The sequence below is a fragment of the Anas acuta genome, chromosome 19 (assembly GCF_963932015.1).
Source record: "Anas acuta chromosome 19, bAnaAcu1.1, whole genome shotgun sequence".
NCBI classification, from domain to species: domain Eukaryota; kingdom Metazoa; phylum Chordata; class Aves; order Anseriformes; family Anatidae; genus Anas; species Anas acuta.
Genome location: NC_088997.1, coordinates 9,542,785 through 9,565,075, shown reverse-complemented (window position 1 = coordinate 9,565,075; position 22,291 = coordinate 9,542,785). Strand labels below are relative to the sequence as shown.

The 22,291-nt window shown below is 49.1% G+C and overlaps 1 protein-coding gene across 5 annotated transcripts in view; it reads right to left on the bottom strand.

The window, feature by feature from the left end:
* AUTS2 (activator of transcription and developmental regulator AUTS2) overlaps window positions 1-22,291 on the bottom strand; it is a 756,836-nt gene that overhangs the window by 685,650 nt on the left and 48,895 nt on the right. The gene's annotated exons all lie outside the window — the stretch shown is intronic.

The window sequence follows — 22,291 nt, the reverse complement described above, 5'->3', positions numbered from 1 at the left end:
TAACACCGCAGACACCAGCCGAGTTACTGCTGCTGCACCCACCACTCCTTAAGGACGCCTTAACACAGGAGGTCCCACTTTAGGGGCTGTGAACTTCCCTTAGCTGTTGGGGCAGGGGAGGTACGGGAATGGAGACGTTCTTTGAAGTTTTACAAGTTGAAGGACAAATCAGAGAGAAGTCAGGACTGAAACCATCCCAGCTGAGCTGCACTGGACACACCGATGGAGTCTTTCTGCATCTAGACTGACCCAACCCACAGAAGCCAACCTCACCAGCTCTGGGAAGCCACATGGATTCCACTGGTCCAGAAGGACAACCTGGAGATCCCAAACACAAGCCCACCCTTCACCCTGGCTCTGCATTAACCATATAGTCCCTGCCCAGCTGCAGTTCAGCTGGGAACATGAGGCAGACACCAGCACAGGACGCGCAGTGGGACCACAAGCGATATTCAGACTAATTTCTGGTTCTACCACTCGCTCCCTGCGCAGCCTTACAGCAGTCATCTCATCAAAGTGCACGGGTGCCAGCAGGGCCAACAGATTCAGAAAGGAGCCTGCTGGTGGTTCCCCAAGTGTTGAGGTCTCCCACCGACAGATTTTGACCCCAAAAGAATATAAACCTAAAGAAGCAAAAGAAAGAATATAAAAGAAAAAAAAAAAAAAAAACAACAAAAAAACACAGTTTATAGCATTTCAGCTAAGATGATGGGATGCTCCCTGAGCTTCCTAAGGTCTCTGAATCAGAACACGGCAGCCCAAGCACTATTTCTGACAGCCCGGTCTTTTTCAGAGCACCTCCACTCTAACGTGGAGCCAAACCCAGCAGCCTTCAGAGCAATCCCTCCCAGGGGAAGGAAGGCTGTGCAAGGAATTGCAATGCAGGGCATGCACATCGTGCCTTGAAGAGCGGGGAAACGTAACAGGCTTCCCCGAGCTTAAACATAAGTGACCCTGAAAAGAGGAAGGGAACGGACAGCTTAACATCGCCTGGAAGGCTGCACAGAGCCACTTCCAGGAGGCAATTTTCTGAGCGGGTAGCTACATCGCTTAAAGCAAACCGATGGGGATATTTTCAGGTCTTCATTTTTAATTTTGGACACAACTTCAGTGGTAACAAACATTCTCCTTGTAAGAGCATAACCTTTCCATGACTTATTTTCAGACAATGCAGAGCATTAGCGGAGATTTATGTTTACTGCCGAGTTAAAGGTCAGGAATGGAGGCTCCCTCCCTTCCCCAGCTCTCCCCTCCTCTCTTCCACCAAGAGACTAAGGCTGCATAATCTGCTGCGTTTGTTTTCATACAAGAGCTGCTTTTAAGCACTGCCCTGACGATCGCACAAGGGTAAGCAGATGAAATCCAATCAAGTGGCTCTACAGGACAAGACACATGACGAGACAGCCTGCCAGACTCCGGCTCTAATGTACACGCTGAAAAGAAGCTTATGCAGAGCCTGGGTAAAGAATGCTTTGTTAGGGAACACAAGCAGCTCACACTGCAGTGTCTGTTCTCCATTAGCCATCCATTTAAAAACACTTCTGATTATTTTGGAAGTACTTGCCTTGCCCTTTGTCGAACTCAATATTTGCAGTTAATTGCATAGCTAGTGCACTTGCCTCCAATTTAAAAGCACATTAAGCCCAATTTTTATTTAAAATAGCCACGTTTCCACCCAAGCGCTGAAAATATTGGCAGATCCAGCAGATAGCATTTTAAAGCAAGACACCTCTTTGCTTCTGGGAGCGTACACACACGCTTCGCCGTACATAAGCTAGTGAAATATAACTGAGGATGTGGAAAGTAAAGACCAGTCCCATTGGGGTTGAAGAAGGAAACAGCCACAGTGTGCGTTTCTGCAAAAAGCAGCTCTAAGAGCGAGCTGCTCAGCAGCAATGGCCAAGGGAGCGTTCTGTGCCGGCTGGAGTAATCCCTGCGCTCATCCAGGCCCTCCTTCACACCCAGGGAAGGCTGCCCTCAGCACCATCGCTCATCCTGATGCGCTCCGGGCAGCAGCTACTGCAGAGTGCAGAGCATGGGAGAGCAAAGCCTTTTTGTCTTTCTAAGTGCCCATTTATATAAAACATAACTACCGAACCTATCAACAGGATTTACAGGTTTTATTCCTTGCTTTTATGAGAGCATTTAATGCGGACTAGGTATAACCACGACCCTGCCAGTCACCACCTCTTTGTCCCACTCTGGGTTTTCCAGAGCCATCTCCAGCACCTCATCCAAGCCTGCTGCACGTGCCCTGGCTCCTCTCTCCCCTCACCCCGACAAGTTTCTCAGCATTCAGCACACACAGTCGCCCACTCCAGCAATTCCTCCGCGCTGCAGGCTTCAGAAAGCACAGCCAAACAAGTTTTATACAAGCCTCATCTCACCGCTCATAAATCTCTCCCTGGAAACTTGACTGAAGTGCTGACGTTACTGGCTTGCTCGAGTGATATGTTTGATATTTATTGTTGCCCTGGTCTTCTTCCCTTTAAATAAAAAGTGCCCAAAACGATCAGCTTTCTGCATCGATATTAAGAGTTATTTCTTCAGCCAGTCGCAGCTCACCCAGCCTCTCTACAACGGAGGAGCTGCACCAAATCTCTGCTATGCAGGAAGGTCCTGCACCAGCTGGCACGGCTTCACCGATGGTACCGCAGTCACGGCACCTCCAGCACAGCACCCCACCTCTGGCAGCACGGACAAGCACGGGCAGCTGTTGGAGCAGAAGGAACAAGGCCAACACACACACATCCTGCTTGGGAGCGGAGCCGAAGCGTGGAGCCGTGCACTGAGCACCACCGAGGCTGCCCCATGCCCGACGGCCCCGCACGCGGCACAGACCCTGCACCCGCATCACTCTCCTCCGCCGCATCGCTCACACTGGGCTGGTTCAGTTTGGACACACTGGCACACCTAAATCAGCACAAGTGAGCAGACAAAGGACATTCTGCCTACCTGTAACATTAGTTAATACTATCAGTTTATTGCCTTTAAATCCTTTTTGAGAAGTTCTAGCATAAACGAGTAGAAATGCTTCACCATGACACTGGGTATTTTAATTCCTTTCATATGAAAAAAAATAGCCTAGAGAAAGTCCAAGCACAGCATTACAAAAGGATGCGCTCCCATGAACTAATTAAGATTTAAACCATGACAAGCTGCAAGGATCTGTGTGCTCCGACTGCAAGCAACAGACAGGCAAAGTATCTATGAACAATTCGGAAATTACTTATGGGAATTAGGGGGGTTGTGTAATCTGATTTAGCTGTTGCTTTTGTCAATAGCAAGATATGAAATGTCTGGAATTTCCATGCGAGTTTGAGAGTAAGTGGGGTGGAAAAAAAAAAAAAAGAAATAATCAATAACCTAATCTATAATTCCACTGATGGCGAGGGCCACAGCTTGCGCAGGGCAGGTGAGGGTTTGCTGTCAGAAGAATGATTTGCTCTTAAGACACAGCGCTGTCTCAGCCTGAGTGTATAAAGCCCTCAGTCAATGCCCAGGGGTTGTGATTGCCTTACCAGGGTTCAGTTTGATCTCTAATGTCCTGCAAGGATAGATTTGCAATAAAAATATGTGAAAACATTTATAGACATTAAGTTTACACGATGGCTCTGATCCTGTGGATTAGTGTCGAGTCTGCAAGTCTGCCAGAGAGAATAAAGCGCTGTACTGTCCTTACACTAAGAGCAATTTAATTTGTACATCCAGATGTTCATTTTAAGATTTTTATCCATTTTGAAGAGTTATATCTCCACTGCCTTGGAATAAAAACATAATTATGTGTAAGCCATTTACAAGATTCCTGTGGCAAATATTCCTCACCCTGCTGGGTTATTTTAGGGCGGTGAAGCCACAGTTAATACAAGGGAGGAGGATTGTTTGACAGAACTATTGAAATAAATAAAAGGACTTGTTCAAAATGCATGTCAAAGCATGTGAATACGTGAAGGTTACCAAAGCCCAAGAGATACCTCCATCTCTTGCCAGGCCCCAAACTGTTGGGAAATGTTTCTAGCAGCAAACTGTCCCACTCTGCATTTCTAAGAGGCTGAATCCCAAGAATAATAATGCACAGAAGATTGCAGCCCTTGGCTTTCCAGCCAGACAGTAATTCAATGAACAACGCAGCCAGCCCATCAAAGCATCCTTGCCAAGTTACACAAGTACCACTTGTAGGAAAAGCTTTCTACTAGAAAAAGAGACAGCAAGAGAGAATATGCTGGGGGAGAGGACGGGAAGGGCTCTCTCCTAATCCGATGCTTAATTACAGCACAGCTCCCATGACTTTCAGTGACTGTGCTCAGAGCACATGTGTGCCATGCACGGATTGACAGCAGCGGGGCGCTTCCTCCTGCGCACAGTGCGCGAGTTTTGGGGATGCAGATGGGCTGTGCCCCAGTGCCAGCCTGCTCCTGTAAGGATGTGTCCCTCTCACCCTGTGCCCAGGACTGAGGGGAGACTTCAGGAGCTGAGTTTGGGTATGGGGAGAGGTCCCAGTGCATCAGGTGCTGAGCAAGGAGCGCAGTCCTGGACCTCATGGAGTGGGAAACACCCCAAGCAAGCTGCAAAGTGTGGTCCCTTGCAGGGACTTTGGAAGGGAAAGGGGCCTTGGATATGCATGGCACTGATCCGCGGGCCAAGGATATAGGACACATGTTTTGAAGGGAAAAAAAGATAAGTGAGTCGCACAACATCAAACCACTAAACAGTTTGGGTGTTGTTTTTTTTTTCCCCTGAATGTCCTTCCTGAGCTATTGCAGCAGCAGCTGCTTTCCTCAAGTCTTTCATTAGTTTTAGCTACGCAAACACGTCAAAGCAAAACACCTTCATAATTCTGTAACACTTCTCCCACCGCTCCCTCGGCAGCAGCCCCGTGCTGCAGCTCCGAGCACTGTGACTGAAGGGTGCCTTTCGGTGCAGGGTGGCATCATGCAAAGGAGGAAGACGTCAAAGGTTCCCTTCCTGTAGCAGCTGACAGCTGCATCAGCTGTGTGGACAGCAGAGAAAGAGAGGGATATTTTGGAAAACAACACAAGCACTAGAGCAGTGATGGGCTCTGGGAACAGCCCAGCACCTTCGGGAAAAACCATGGGAGATGGGGCCATAGGGCTGCCCGCACCAGGGCTTGAACCCATCTCTTTGACCTCCAGAAATGCCTGAGAAGACCAGGATGCTCATGGATGAAGGAGGACACGTGGGCTGGTGGAGCCAACCTGGGCTGTGCCTTCTCTCCCACAGAAGAGGGAAATCACCCGATACCAAAATTGCATGCTGTGACCAAAGGGCTTTGGTGCCCAGCTCCATTCTGAACTTGCATTGTGTCTGAAACCACGGCACCTGCCCCCACTTCTTAAAATAACAATAACACAATAGCTATGAGACATATATTCCATTGCCGCTACGAGGTCAATATTAAGGCTTCTCAAACCCTTTTCAGGCAGACAGCTACCATGCATTATGAATTTCTCTTATGTTATCTTTCCAATGAACTCAACGGCCTGACCTGGACAAGCCAGGCTCCCCAGGGACAGGAGATAATTTAGTGTGTGTCACTCCTCCTTCGGCTCGGGCTGCTAGTGCCCCAGTTTATACTCATTTGTGTGTTGAAAATAACCCCTGAAATCCACAGCTAAACGCATAAAGGCTTGTGCCTGGATTTCAGCTGAGTCTCCGAAGGCTGTACATCATTTGCTTCAAGATCGTGCCATCACGCTCCACCGCCAAGCCCCAAGTGCTAATATTCATCACCCTCATCTCTGGTGCTGTTTGGCTAATGACACCTCATGCAAACAGGACCTCGGGTCACCCTCACCTCTTGACAAAGGTGTTTATTTTGAAAATCAGCTTGAAAATTTGCCACACAAAAAAAATAAAATAAAAAAATCTAAAGCATGCACCTGCCAGCAGCAAAGCAACATGGAAATAAAGGATGTTGTATCTCAAATGTAGGAGACACTGAAGGGACTGCATGTATTCATACTGCATTTATTTGCTGTCCCACTTGCTTTTTTGCTCATTCTGGCTAAGATGAAGAGAAAACACCTTGGCAAATGGGACCCAACCACAGAGGCCTTGAGCTGTCCCCACTGCCCGGGGCTGAGCCTCCCAAGGTGAGCCGCTGGGGAGTGGGATGGCTCAGGGTCCCTCTGCTCTGCCCCGTGCTGCGACGCTGCCAGCAGGGAGCACCAGGCATGGGGCAGTGGCAGAAGCAAGGCACAAACATGAATTTGGGGACCTGGCATTCAAAACCCAACACCCTGGGTGCAGCAGACACAGCATCAGGTCAGCTTCCTACCAAGCGGTCAGTGTGGTGCAGATCTGCACGCTGAAATCTCATCAAAAGGGGGATCACCAGTCAGATGTCAAATTACTTCTTTTCAGGACAACTGTCCTTTTTTTTACAGGATTAAGCCAATCCTTGAACAACAATGTTCAACAAGGGGTTTTCAGGAAACTCTGTTTCCAAAATGTAGCCCAAAAGAGCAGTGCCTGGATTTCAGGGTCAAACCTGCTTAGCTCAAAGTAACAAATTAACTCTTCGACTACCTCCAGCACCTGGAAAGCAAAGTGCATCCCCAAACAAGTGCAACCTTGCTGAAAAAAATAAATAAAGAGAATAAAAAAAAAAAAAAAAAAAAGCATTGTGCTAACATAGAAATAAAAATAACCTGAGAAACCGCAAAAGGAGCCATCTGGAGACTCCCACCATGACAATAGAAGAATGCAGAAGGAACCACAAGGTGTACAGCAGCTCCGTCACCAACGCCCCTCTGCAAGGCGCTCAGATACGGTGGGGGCGAGAACAAACACAGGCACGTGGCTCACGTGGCAGGGAACAAGCAGGGCCAGCTGTCCCCTGGCACTCAGCAGCAATGGGTGCCACCGGCGATGCTTCTGCCACTGAGGAACATCAAACCACCTCAACACAGCGCAGGCACAGCACTGGGCTCATGTCCTCTCCTCGACGTTCACTGCTCCCTCTACCCCAGCACCGGGCTGTACGTGATGCAATTAAGCCCGGCAGCTGCACTTTACAGCTGTTCCTTTTCTAGAATACAGAGGTCAATTTTTTTTTTTTTTTTTGCCTCTTTAGAAGTGGGATTTTCTTAATAAATATTCAGCGTTCTCACCAGAACAAAATGGTAGTGAAAGCCAGACCGCTGCCTGTTGGATCTGCTCTGTGCCTCTATTTGGTGTGTAACCTGCTCTAAAAGTATAATGCTTGGCATTAAATCCAAGTCTGAAGGCACAGTACTAAAGCCCAGGACAACATTTACATTTCTGCGAGGATGAAGCATGAAAATTCAGTGACAAATCCATTTTTCTTATGCAGAGTTGTGGCTTTAGAGCATTTATAAAGACAGAAGAGGCCAGTACCAGGAGGATAATAAAACTGTTGGTTACACTGCTCTATTTCTTACAGGTAGCACTCCACCCCTCTTTAAAAACAACACAGAAGCTCCCCAAAACAGGAAAAGCCGACAGAGAATACTGCAGCTTATTTCCTGCAGAAATAATCTATCCACGCACCATCTGAATTATTAAATCACTGCAGAAAATGCCCTATTGCGTGGGCCTTCCTCTGGCCTGGAAAATTTGGCGAATTTTCACCAAGCGCATCATACAGGTGATGTTAGGGGAAGAGAAAGCAGGAGGCACCTGAGTTTTAGGGCTCGCCACAAGGCCCCTCCAAGAAATAACAAAGTTCCTTTGCTGACACACCAAGAGTAGTGGTTTCTGCGCTATTCTGTGTCCTCCTGGCAGCACAGAAGCGGAGGAAGGCACTGCTCCCTCCTGCACTGCGCGCCTCTGCTGGACTTGCAGCACGTTACCAACATGATGCGCCTGCACAGCACATCACTCAGCAAACCAAGTAATCCAGCTCTTCTGCTCCTCTAACTTCAGAGGGCTTAAGAAAACCAGCAAATACACGACAAAAAAGCTAATTCCCATGTTTCCCAAATGCCCTCTGAACTGAAAACATCCATTTCAGAGGCGAGACCCCACTGACTCCTACGTGACGCAGGTGGCTCCTGCCCCCTCTCCTGCTGTACAAAAACATTTCACAAGACAGACTCCGAGCTCGGCCACCAGGAGCCATATCTTATCTCCAGTGTCACCCGAAGTCCTGCTTGTCTTATCAGCATAACCCCATGTCCAAGACTTGTGCTGCTTTGAGACATCGGCATCTGGGGCCGTCCATCTCCTGGTTTGTGCTTGTGCGATGGAAAAGGACGCTCAGCAAGTCAGAAGTCAGACTTCGCAGAGACAGAAAAGACAGCCTTGGGATAAAGAAGGGCTTAGGAGGTTAAGAAGTCATTTCTCAGCTCTTCTACAGACTTGCTGTAAGGTCTCAAGGAAGTTGCCTCCTCCTCCCTTCTAAAAGGGGATAACCACGGCTCTCCTGCCTGATGCACTGGCTAGCAGGGATGCAGGCGCTGCGGGCAGGGCCCGTCCCTAATGGGAGCTTTATTGACAGTACGACAACACAAACAGCCCCGCGTGCACCGGGCCTGCTTTAGTGCAGTCTGGGTACTCATTAGCGGACACGTTTGAGAGCTCTGGCCTAGCGTCTTCCACGAAATCAAGCAGCAAATCAAGAGCAATTAGAGCCAGGCTACGGAGACAGGGTTTTAACGCACTCTCCATTATCATTTATAGCTGTCTGCAACCCGCAAAGCTGCGCAGATCCCCCCGGCTTTGAAAAATTGAGAGCCATCCTCCCTTTCAGAAACCTCTGGTTCTTCATTAATGGATAATCACCACAGGATTTAATGGGAGGAGGGGGAAGTACCCCTAAATCTTACACAGCCCCGAGCCCAACCCCACTGGTATTGATGGAAAGTATTGCTCAAAGACCATGGGGCCAGGAACTGCCTGGAAAAGACGAGCGAGAGCCCAGAGAGATTTGTTACCCCTTTTTGAGGGGCACTTTGCATCAAGGGCACAGAAAGGAGCACGCTCACCACGAGCCCAGAACCGCGAGCAAAGCAGAAACCTGGGGGCAGAAACAGCACCGACGCTGCTCCTTGCTGCAGATCGGGGGGAGGTCTGCTCTGCTCCTTAGCTTAATCTGACACTCTGCTCTTCCCCACTTCAGGCATCCAAACAGGCAGCTTAATATTTAGAGGGAGATCCTATTACGGGATAAGAAGCAAGGAAGATTGTCTACATATGAATTTACGCTGAAGAGCTGTTTATAAATAATTCCACGTGTGGATACTTGCTCGTGGCAAAGTAAAAATGCCTTGTTCTGATTTAGTTTAACCTATCTTTGAGGACAGAGACCGAATTCTCCCTTTTTTTGCACGCATTTTACACCAACATAGCTCCAGTGACTGCACAGAATTGCTCTTCAAACCATGCCCAGCTCTACCGCCTGGTTTCTTGGTGTAGTGGGGCACACACCAGTGCAGGCTGGCCTGCTGGTGCAATCTGCTCCATTTAACTCACTGCTGCATCGAGCCTGACAGAGCTGATCCTGCACCGGGGCCACCTTCACCCCTCGGCAGCCCCAGCCCATTGCAGCCGTGCTGGTCCCAGCAGCACACTCCCCGTGGACAAAAAGCACCCCACACACCTCGGGACAGCCCCGCTGCTTCTGTGGCCCACCAGGTGTATTTGTGCTGCTTAATCCCTGCTGAAGATAGGTCACAATTAAGGCTGGTGAAACAAGGTCGTCTTAAAGACATGTAGAGCACCTCTGCAGCCTGTCTTAGTACCTTAACCAGCACGGCTGCGGTCAGGAGACTCCATTTAAGAGTGACTGTGTTGTACCAAAATGCCTGCTCCGCTCTGGAGGTGCAGCAAGGACGCCCCAGTCCCTCCTGGCACAAAGTCCTACTACACTTCATGAATTTTTGAAGCTGCCTCATGAATTAATGCACTAAAATAACTTTAATAAAGTCCTCATTTACAAACGCTCCCTGGAAATGTTGGTAGCATTTAAAATACACGCTTCAAAATAAGCAAATGAATATTTAAAATTCTCTTTTGGAACACGCCCGGAGGAGGAAGGCCGTGCTGAACACAGCGGTGCTGAGCGCTGCAGGAAGCTGCGTGGCGGTGAGCAGGGAGCCCCAGCGAGATGCCCACAGTAAAGGAGCTCGGGGGGACGAGCCCCGCAGACACGAGCTCTCTCCGTGCATGGCGGTGCCTTAAGGGCCACATCCTACCCTCTCCTCGTCCCTGTGAACAGCGCTCACCTTCCTCTGCTGAGGGTCCGGAGATGCATGGGGCAGGTGCCAGGGAGCGTTAGCAGAAACTTTTTTTCAGGGAATTTAAAGCACTTTGCTCATGAGGATGACCTTTATTTTGGTCGCCGTGCCTTCTGCCACACTTGAAAGCCCCCATAAGGTCTCCTCGGTCCCTCCTGCTGCAGACAGATAAGGCACGAGACCGCCAGGCTCGGTTGTGAGGTCCAGCCGGGTCCACAGAGGACGCAGATTCGACCACCCTGCCAAAAACGCCCCTTGCCCAGGACAATCAGGCAGTGCTGGCGTGTGATTTTCCTGCCTGGCTGGCTGTGCCACAATCAGGCTCGCCTTGCTGCACCAGAGCCATGGGTATTTAGTCGGTGAGGCACTCTGAGATCCTTCGGGATGAAAGGAGCTATATAAATGTAAATTGTTCTCATTAATGTAAATTGTGGGACAATGCGATGTTTACAGCGAACAGTCCCACGGCTGAGCTTCAGACCCTGTATGTTTATGTGCAATTTCACCACCGAAGACCAGCCCGGTGGCTGGGACACCAGGAAGACCCCTCTGCCGAGGAACCAGCCAGGAGATACGGCACAGGGTCACCAGGCGGGTGCAAAGACATTTCACAATCCCAGAGTCCTCGTCTTGAGCAGTAATCCATAGGGCATTTGGGGTTTCTCCGTAGCTACAGGAGGTTAATTAACAGCTTTTAAGACCACTTCTCTAAAACAGGGTGAACCCTGTTCGAACAGCTTCATTTCACAAGACAGGGGGGGTAAGTGACCAGTTACACTTGATACCAACGTGTTCACCACCTCACACCCCACATAACATCCACAGCATCCACTAGGAATTGTTCTGCTGATTTCAGTAGACTTTGGACCGGGCCCTTCTGGCATTTAGCTCTCTGCATCCATCTCGCAGTCCCTCCATGTTCAGGGAAAACTCCCAGCAGGTCTTGTCAACATTATGCCCATCCTAAGAGAAAAGAAGATTTCTTCCCAGGCAGCCAGTGGTACCTACGGCCCAAGCAGAGCATCAGCAACTTGGGGAGCTAACGTGCAGCTCAGATGAATGGTGTTCACCGGACACAAGGCACAAGAATTAAAGGTCCAGCTAACGATCAGCTCAGGGCAGAAAGTGAAAATCTGAGAGCCATAACGAAACTGGAGGATCAGGGCTGCCCTGCGGAGTCCTGCTAAACATCACCTGCAAATTGGTTACTGCAGGTCTGCACTTAAGAGGAGTAAATTATTCCCCTGGGGACTGCCCACATATATCCTAGGGCACAAACAAGAACTTCTGCACGGTTCAGAAACTGAGCACACTCACATACAGGTGGCTGCCATACCATTTGTGGAGCTGTTCTGGCCTGGGCCGTGTGCTAACTCCAGGCCAGGTTCTGTGCCGTGAGCCCTGGGCATGGCCCCAGCCTGGTGCTAAGCCCTGCGGTGCCTGCAGGAGCCGAGCACCTGTGCGCAAAGGCACGCAGAGATCCAACACAACTGAAACTTCCACGTGGACCAAAATCAACAGCTCCAGCTTAATCCCAACTGCAAATCGTCAGATTTAAATTCCAGCCGCTTTCTTTTCTGTATTTTTGTTTCAATATTTAGAACCCCGAGTGACAAGGCAGCGCACACAATGCCACCTCCTCGGGAAGCGTGTACCCGGCTCCCTCCATCTGCTTCCTCCCCCAAGCCCCCTTGTATTCTGCACAGCAAAACGTGCCTCTGAAATATTAATACTTTGCTGTTCCACAGTTATTCCCAACCCTGAATCTCAAAGCCCGTTCCCACCTTCTCCCCCTGCCCCCCTTTACATTTTTCCAGGGATCACGGCACTCGACGGGTTATGTTACTGCATACTGTACCATGTCTGAGTGGAGCTTTCATAAAAAGGTGGAAGCGGTCCAGAAGCAGCTTCTAGGGAGCCTTCCATCTGCAGCAGCATTTTATTTAGACAGCAGAGGGGAAATTAGATCCCTATGTTGCTGATTGGCTTTGGGAGTTGAATCTTCAGTTCTGTAGGAGGGGTTCATTTACACCACTGTAACGAACCCAATACCGAAACTCCCACCGGGGTGATCAGAGCTCGGGGGGGATGTGGGGGAACAATGATTGTTCAGTTTAAGGGCAACGCTAAGTTGCCTTTCATTTGCGCTGTGCCTTCGCTCTAAATTTCTTTGAATTTGACTTTGTTCTATTTAATCTGGATTTCTACTCCATCTGGCTTCTGAGTAACGATGCCAATTTATTTCATGTGCTTGCTGAAGAAGCTTTTCTGTAGAGTGGGGGAGCGGTTACAACAGAGCACCGCTCTAACAAGTCTATTTCAGTCGGCTCTGAACCTTCCTTCCCCAAATGTTCTAGCAAATACGTTTGCAAGCAGGAATTTCTGTAATTGCAGATAATTTGGATAACAGAGGAGCGTGCAGAAAAGGCATCCCATTGGAAATACCCTTTTTGGATTCCCTGAACCAAGTCTCACCTAGCATAAATCAGCTCTGGCATTGACAGCGCTGCATGGAGGCGGTGGGGACCGCTCGCTCCTCTCCAAGACTCTGGACTCAAGGGCAAAAGGACATTCCTGAGCCCCTACCTGGAGCAGACAGATGGCTAGCCAAGCCAAAACTTGCTGTTTTTTTAAGGCCAGATCTAAATGGAGGTGGAAGGATGACTTCTCAGTGTAGCTTCCATGTCCCTCTGGATCTGAGCTACTAACAGCCTTCCTCTCTTTTCACCAAAAGAACGTCTGCTGGCAAGTCCTTAACCAAACTTCAAATCAGCCACTTGTGCTCCAAGCACCTTTTGCTCGACTGAGCAAAACAGCATCTAAAAGACAACTCCACGTTAAAATAAACCTTTCCCTCTTTTGGACTGTTGAGCAAAGGAGCAGCTGTTACCGGGACCAAGGGGAGAGCTACAGACAGCCCTCCGTCCGTTTCTCCCATCCCCGGACACAGGGAGCCCTGAGGCAGAGACAGGGGGGTACCCTACAGCCTGGAGGGACAACAGCAGCGATACCAGGCAGCACTGTGTGCTGACACCTGGCCAGGCTCCCACATAAAACAAACGCTCTGAAACCCCAGGGGTGATGGAGACCTCTGGGCACAGCTCAGTTGCCCGGGCTTGGTGCAGGAATTGGGGCACCAGCAGCAGTGAAGGCACATCGGCTTGGGTCTGGCCATGCAGCAAGCACCCAGCACGCCGGGTGAGATGCTGCCCGTGGGATGCTGCCACCTGCAGTAACTGCTACTGACCACCCAGACACAGGCATGGGGCAATCCCACTTCTGCATAGCAGCAGAGACACAGCTATGGCTGTTTATGTTTTTTCAGCGCTGTAAGTCACCTTGTGAGTGTCCAGCATTAAGCAGGATAATTTAGCAGGCTTTTCAAATGACTCAGATTCTTCCCCGTCAAGGTGTAACGGCCCGAGTCTCACAGAGCTATATTTTTTTCCATTCAGTTAAGGGCAGAGAGGGCCACTTAACCTTATTATTTCAGAAGGCTCAAACCTCTGACAATTATAAACAGGAGAGCAAAAAGAAGAGCTAAATTTGTGTAATACATTACTTATCATTTCGCAGTCTCTGAATCCAAGCAAGAAGGGCAAGGATGGCTCTGACACCAGCTTGTTCATCTGAAGCCCGGTTTGAATGGGACCGACAGAGCTAATAGCATGAAGTGATTAACACCACAGCCTGCTTCGTGCTGCAGATCAAATGGGTTCGCTCCTACTTCTAGATTTCATGCTCTTCCAGACAGACCTGATCCAACAGGGAGGCAAGTCTGGAAATATGTTAATAACAGAGGAGCAAACAGCCCATTAGCTGCTGATGACACAGTCTCAATGACCCTGTGCTAAGGGTCCAGCAGCCCCTGCCAGCAGCACCTTCCTGGTCTTGCTGCTGGACTCCCAGCCCAGCTCACCGCAAAACACAAAATGTCACAACAGCCACGTTTCTGCAGCCTCTTCAGGGATTTCCTTGCACTGAGCAATTCCCAACCACTGCAATCCTCAAATGGAAATTCCTGCGGTCACACGCCGCTCCCCAGCCTCCTCTTCCTTGTTACCAGCCTCTGTCCCTCTCCCAACAGACCCGGCCTGCACAGCCCCTTGCATGAAGACAAGAAAATGGTGCAGAAGCCCCCTTCCAAAACAGTCATTGATAAATGCATTTAGACAGGGCTTCATCCAGCTTGTACAGACAAACAGGAAGAAAAAGAAATCTGGTTGATCTACGTGATGATGAATTTGTGAGATAATTGACAACAACTCCAATCTCCAGTTGCAGTGTAGGGTTTGAGGCACCACGCAGGCAAAACAACGCAGTGCTGCATCGCCTCTGCTTGGACACCACTGCGTGAGCTTCCTTTGGACAAAAGAGGTAGGCAGAACAAATGCCTTCTCAAATACAATCCTGCAACCCATTTCAATATCTAGAGCTGGAAGACAAAGTTTCTATCAAGCCAGTCAGGGCTGAAATATTGTTTATTGTACCTGAAAATTAATTTCATACCTTTGGGGGCAAGCCCCGATGCCTCAAACAACCACTGACTGTGCGCACAAGTAAATCTGCAAGTTTAGTGACCAATTTTCTTCAGGTGTGCAGGAAAGTGCGCCCACGTATTTAAGATCAAAATTCAACCCGTCATGTTCAAACATTATGGTACATAACTCAACAGAAATGTCAGACCTGCAACCGTTAAAGCATAATATTTACTGTACGCCACCACAAATTTACTCAGCGCAACACTGCAACCCTTTGTAGGTATACAACGGTCCAGAAAACCCAAAGAATTAAGATTTCATTCTTTGAATGGGAAGGCGGTGTGCACTGTTTCTCTGTGTCAGCCATGGGTGGTCAGCACAAAGATGATATCCCAGGCTGGCACACCTGCAGTTCACCAAATCCAGCAGCATTTGAACGGGGATATGGCACACAAGGGCATTCCGGTCAGGTGCCTACAGCTGACCCAGAAATGTTGTACTCTACAGGACATCATGTGCCAAAGGCTCCCGTATTTACTTCTCAGGAGTGGGCTTTTCCTGCCTGTGGGGGTTGTAACACCGGGCAGCCAGGAGGTCACGGTGACTCTTCTGGGATGCAAAGGAGCGGGTAGCGGAGGCCCAACACCCGGCCGTAAATCTCTTTGGCAAACTGACTGACTGCCCACTGTTCCCTCCGGGCATAATGTGTAAAAGCAGATACAAAACTGAGTCTGGGAAGGCCATGAATTCCCCTTTAAAGCAAGATAAACCCTGCAAGTGTTCACTCAGGCCTGCACGCTTTTAGGCACGTCTGTATTGCAAGCCAAGGAAACGAGAAACATCAGCGCCTGGGGAAGCTGCATCCACACCGCCCCGGGACAACAGGGCTGCTTTCTGACAACATCTCCTACAAAGCCCATGAATCAGGACAGAAACATCACCCCCAGACACAAGCGTGCCTCAGTGCTACCCCTCAGCGTCCAAGGACGAGGGCTTTGACCTGCCCACAGGCCGGGCCCCTCCTCGTGGCGTGCAGGGATGGGACGGCCGCTCAGTGCCCACGGCTTTGGGTCCCCCCAACCCACAACAGTTAGCACGGACATAAATAATGCTTGCCCAAACGTGTGTTTATATAGAGCAAAGTAATAGCTCCATTAGACCTTTACATTCTATCAGCCAAATAATATGAGTTTTTAAAAACGTTTAGTAGTTTAACAGGGATTTTAACAGCTCCCATAACTCAGCTGCATCTTCCCCGTAAATCAGCTGACAGCTGAGTACTCCATTACACCATCTAATCCCCTTCAGCGTTTCAGAAGGGAAGGAACAACCTTCCTAGGGTTGTTTAGGGAGGGGAGCAGCCTTGGTAGGTGCCTGCTCTCTACAGCAAGGAGAGGCTTTTGCTGTTTGTTCTTTTTAAGTATTACTTTGAAGTATTATTCTCATGTGGAACCTCCCAGGTGACAGCAGGGGCTCAGGTCTTGTAATGGGACAAATCAGCCAGGCAGAGGCCAGCTACACTCCACACATAACTTGCCTTGGTTAAGCACAAAGCCCAGTCCTGAAAGGAGCGGGATGGGATCACCTCCAACTGGGCAAGGACAGAGACCAGCAGAGGATGGGCAGATGAAGCCCTGGAAACATAAAACAAGGAAACAGAAAGGGGCACAGCCAGCAGGACCCGTGAAGAGGAGGTGGAGGTCTGGAGAGCAGGGGAGAAAGGCGACAATGAAGGCTCAGCCCAGTTTTTGTTACCACAGGAGGTGCGGGGCAGGAGATGTGCAGGAGCACTCGCAGCAGGAGGGCGATGCTGACCCAGGCAGGGTTTGCAGCGGGAGCAGGAGGCCGAGAGCAGCCCCACTGGGGGGCATCCACGCGGGTTTGCAAATGCAAGCGTGAAATACTGTATTTGGGGCATGTAAGCCTCCATTTTCCCCTCACCTCTCTCAGAAGTGGTGAGTTTGATCCTTACAGTCCCCATCTTGTCTCCTGCCCCTGGAAGGCCCTGTTCTCGCATTTTCTCATATATTTCAAAGCTCACAGACAGAAGCAGAAGAGGCAATTAAGTGCAGATGAAGGTAGAAAGGCGATCCCCTGGGAAACAGTTTAAGAAACACTGTCTCTAATGGGATATTTCACTGTATTTCACTCTGGCTTTATGATCTACTCTGATGAGCTCTTTAAAAAAAAATACACACGCTCTCTCACTATATATATATATATCTCCATCCAGATGAACACTTTTGATCACTTAGCATAAGTTTTTCTTGGCTGTAAAAGACGGCAGGCTGAGGAAACTCAAAGAGAGCCGAGAAGAGCCGAGGCAGCTGGATCCCGGTCACGCAGGGATCGGAGGCTGGATGGGCTCCGCCAAAAACAAGGACAAAGCCAGAGACAACCCCAAGAGATTTACACCACGTGGGGCCCTGCACGGCAAACCACAATGACAGTGGGTATCCGATGCTGGCCAAATTCCATAAATAAGTGCTTGATGAAGTTCCTGCAGGCTTAAAGATTTATTCCTTCCCCTGCTAAAGCACTTGGTGCCTAAGAGATGAAGATCTCAGCTGGCTCATTCTTTCGGAGACCAGACCTGAGAAAACTTCCCCCAGCTCTTCCTAACTGCACAGGGTTCAATTTGAGAGCAGGATGGGACATCTCGCAGGCTTTGCTGCTACGAGCCTGGATGGCAAAGCAAGCACAAGCCTGGAGGTGACGTGTGGACAAGGACACAGTGTCCCTGTGCCTGGTCTGGCATCCCCGACAGGGCACTATGGTCAGACTAGCCACCTCCCCATGCTGTGCATCTTGGGTTCCCTATACACCAAACTACAAAACACAGGTGTGTCATACAGCCAGTTCCACAATTATTTAGTAATAAGCACCTCAAAGAGCTCTGCCATACTCTCCCTGCTGTTCTGCAGCAGCACAGCTTCCCTCGAGACACCTTCTGCCCTCAGATCTCCCCTGCATGCCTGGATTTATTGTGGGCCAGGACTGGGGCCCAGCTTTCAGGCTGGAGAGCCTTCCTCAGCCCGACTCCAAATCCCAGTAACACCAGATCATCACCTCCTGGTGAGCCATGGAGGAATACGAGAGAAAACCAGGTGAGAGAATTTGCTGGGGAATAACGATACCCCAGAGAAAATTGCACCCAGCTGTTTTTTTTGGGCAAAGGGAGCAGGCAAAATGCTAAAGGGTGGAAGAAGGTAAATTATCAGAGTTAAGACATTTCAAATGACTGCTCCCTGCTGCCTTCAGCAGTTTTTCTTGATGGAGTCACTAATCGCTGCAGTTTACTGAATGACCTTGCTGTGGCCATCTCATCTTCGGGAGACCACAGACTGCAACGATCTCTGGTGCAGAGATGGCTTCGTGGCCGTGCTAACTCACGGCCATCAAGCGTTGACGGCAGCCTGTCACGACAGGGCAGAGTAACAGCACATTTCACAGCAAAATGTCTCCGCAGAGGCGTTCATCATGTCCAACACACACAGCAAGCTTTGCACTCAGGGCAGAGATGAAGAGATTGGGGCAGAAATTACCTTTTTTTTTTTCCCTATATATACACATCTAAAAATACTGGCTGCCACGAGCTGAAAAAATGTTATAGAAAAATTAAATATTTACTTCTTCTGTTTGTTAATATCTTTCATTAGTTACTCAGCTGTAACAGTCATTAAAATGCTGAAAGGGAGCTTCATGTAAATTCATCACTAGCCTGGGAATACTCCCGCATTTGCGAGCAGGCTGCGCGCTGCCGCTGAGCTTGGAGACTCGATTTCCCTACAGGCAAGGCCAAACGTCTGGTTCACTCACAATTTACAAATGATTATTTTTCTAATTAATCATTCATCAAAAAAACACAAATAGCAACAGGGCATGAAAGACAATGCTGGTGTAAACAGCAGGCAGAGTCGATCCATCACGGGTGGCACGATGGCTCCAAGCAAGGCACAGGCGTCGCGCCCGTGCAACCGCTTGCGGCAGGAGACCCCCAGGTGCCGTAACTCAGTGACTGCAGGCAGGGGAAATGGGGAAATACCCTTTCTGTTCTCCGCAGCCAACATAAGGAAATAGATGATGCGTGTTTCTGTTATGCTAAAGCTCATCTGCGTAAACTGGAGCTGCAACAGATCCGTGAAGCATATTGGGAGCCAAACACGACGATGCTGTCAAACAGGCAGGGAAGGATCGGGGCTGCGGAAAGGAGGGCAAATTCACAGGTGTGGGAGAAGGCTTCTAAACTAAGGCTGGAAGCGACACACAGCAATAACCCTGAAGGAAAGAGGCCGTAGCAGCCATAAGAGAGCAGAACAATGAGAAGGGACTTGCTCGACTGCAACTCATGCACTGCCTGCTGCTGCAGCCTGGGGTACGCCCAGACCACGGAAACACTGCTGCCAGGAGCAGGACGCCAGCTGCTCTTTCACCTTCGCTTGGATTAAGGAATTCTGGAAGCACAAACAAATCCTCCAGCGATAATACACCTGGACATCATCTCTCTTGGTGTCCAATTTTGAATTTGGAGCCACTTTCTTGCTTGCCAAATGGCTTGCAAGAGATGACACATCTCCACCAACAGCCTAAAAGTAAGCCGCAAATACACGTGCTTGTCACCCTTTTGCACTGATCGTCTGTTCTCATCACTATTAATCCAGGTTAGAAATGCCCTGTGCTCCAAGGACAGGTGCTGGAAAGCTGTAATTCCTTCCAGGACCTCAGACCTCTCCTTGCTCTGGCCTTGCCATAGCAGGCTGCTGGCCAATCTCTCACCAAGCCAACACCTCTTCAAAAAGGCGGAATGAACTGGTAAAAGCAGGTGGCGGCACAGCATTTCAGCCCTGCTATTGTCTCCCACTGGCTTTTATTGTATCTCACAGGGCTAGGCTTGAAACATGTAATCAAATTTCAAAGAGGCTGGAGGATTGTTGGCAGTCTCCTTTATTCTTGACCACTGAGATTGTGAGATCTGTCCCTGCTGCTGCAGGAAAGAGAGGTTTTCCTCCTTCGAGCAGTTTACGAAGCCTCCAACACAACAGAACAAAGCACATCCAAGAGACACCCAGGACTTTTGCAGGACTGGCTTTTAGCAGAGGTTTCCCCTCCAAAGCTCTGCCAGTGCTGCATCTCCACACGTTGCACAGGGATGGCAAAGCAAATGAGCGTGAAACGGGGGAATTCTTCTGGAGACCAGATGAGCCTCATACCCTGAGATCCTAATGGGAAACAGTAACCCGTCCTGTGAAATCAGAGACGCTCAGAGACAGGTAATGTTAACGAAGCAAGCTTTCAGTGAGTTAAAAAGAGCCTCCTTAACCAAATTTTAGCACACTTGAGAAAAATGAACAACCTGCTGGCTGCATCAGACCCAGCAGCGGGGAGGAGGACTGGCATCGCCAGCCAGCAGGCAGCACAACGCCAGGCACGGGAAGGTTTTGGGCAGGCTGCGGGTCCCTCCCTGGTTTGGGGCTGCGTGGATCGTACTGAGGAGGTTACAACGTGCTGGGCCCCAGGGGACAGGCAGTTCCAGGGGAATGAAGCCCTGTACAGGCAGCTCAGGGAGCCAGGAATGGATTCCCTCAGGAGACAGAACAGGAAATTCTGACTTGACCAAGACTCACGTCCCACCACCAGGAAGGCTCCCACGACAGGCTTTTACCTAACGGCACGAACTTAGCCACAAAGGAGCAGCGATGGTGGCTGAGGGGAAAACAGAGTCCAGGCAGCAGTGGAACCAGCCGTGCAGGAAACCACTGCAAATCCCTGATGCAATGGGACCTGCAGGAAATTCAAAATAATCAATTCAAAATAGGCTGCCTCCCAGAAGCAGCTGTGTGCAGCTGTGAGGAACAGCCAAAATCACCTTCCTGGGGCCCAGGACCGTGCAAACTGGAGCTTCAGATTTGCCGTAAGGGAAGAGAGAATCACTCCCCAGATCCCACCCACTGCTGGACAAGTCAAACAAGAAATTTAATCCAATTCCCTGTATTTCACCGCAGAAGTCCTGTAATAGCTCACAAGCACTAATTGAGGGAGGAAATCCATATTAACAGGAGCCACTGATAAGACTCCAATTCCTCAATTCCAACATTTTCTGACCATTGGGCTTTTTCCTTACAGCGCTTTCACTGGTATTTGTGTAAAGGAACCGCTGAGCTGGCTGTAACAATGCGCTTACAAGAGGTAGAGAAGAATTAAGAATGAAATGGCATTTAGCCTCGGGTTTGGGGAACTTTTAAAAGTTTTTTATTAGGCAAATTTCTCAGAGGAAAGCTATGACATGAATGACGTGCCTGAGTAATTTTTCTAAGTGAGAGTTTCAGATTGCTGATCTAAGGTATTTCCTGTCATTATTTTCTTGTGTTTATATTCTCTCCGATGTATCCCATTATAGCAAATCTGCTTGGAAGGGCTCCATTCTGGATGATGATGCATGTTCCAAGAATGCCTTCTGCACAAGGAAAAGTCCTAAAGAAAACCAGTTGTACAACTCGTGTGCTTCCAGATAATCTGATGCACGAGGGCACTATATAGGTGAACAGAGAGCACGTACGCACTTGACTATAAATGTCCAATTCTTTCATTTTCTGCAGCAGCTCTTTTTCTAACCAATTTAGCAATATCTGCTTCTGACCCAAGATCAGCATTTGGAAAAGAGGTACCCCCACGCAGTCTTAATGCACACAGAGAGTGCTGAAAACCAAGATGAGTTTTCTGAGAACATCTCCAATGCTCATTCCGGTTCTTCAAAAATACAGCTAACCCACTCCCTGAAGGACACAGTAATAACTCATCCTCTTTATTTTTAGCCTAGCTCTCCCTTCAAAGCCCAGCAAGAAATGTGGAGTTTCACAGTGTGCAAAGAATCCCTGCTCATGATTAACATCTATGTGAATAATAAAGCTTTAATCTGGTTTGAGTCTGTTACCTACTGCTTCAGCAAGTTTAACATCAGATGGGAGCAAGAGTAGCGAGGGTATCCAGCCAGCTCTCATATAACTCAAAGCAGTACTACAAGACTTAATTAATTGGGATCACCAGATGAAAAAACTCATCATGTATATAAAAGGTAAAAAGTAAAACATCTGCTGATGCTCAATCAGTACTGAGATGGGATGCTACACGGGAACTTCAGAAAAACTTCAAAGAGAAGAGACGGAGACCCATCTGCGGATCAGAATTACGTTCCTCCTGCTCCGGAGTCCCAACCTCAGCCAGATGCTGGGTCTGAAACTGGAACACAAGCAAACCTTAATGCTTTAATCACAGACACCTTCTGTTCTCTCAGCCATGTCTTGCAGTAAGCCTAGCACACACTGAGCTGCTCCCTCTAAAACTGCACCAGTACGAAGGCAGCTCAGACAGCACAACAGCCTCCCAGAGTAGTCCATGTTCTCCTTCCTTTCACAGGTGGTCTCAGTGTCAGAAGTCACGTCTGAAGAGAAGCAGGGAGGGAAAGGCAATTCACACAAGCCATGTTTTGGTAATGCAACCACTTATTCTGCTTCCATATGTACCCTTCCCCACATTTGGAGACGGGGTGAGGTCGCTACATGAGCAAGGTACCAACCTGGCTTCTCGAAGGAA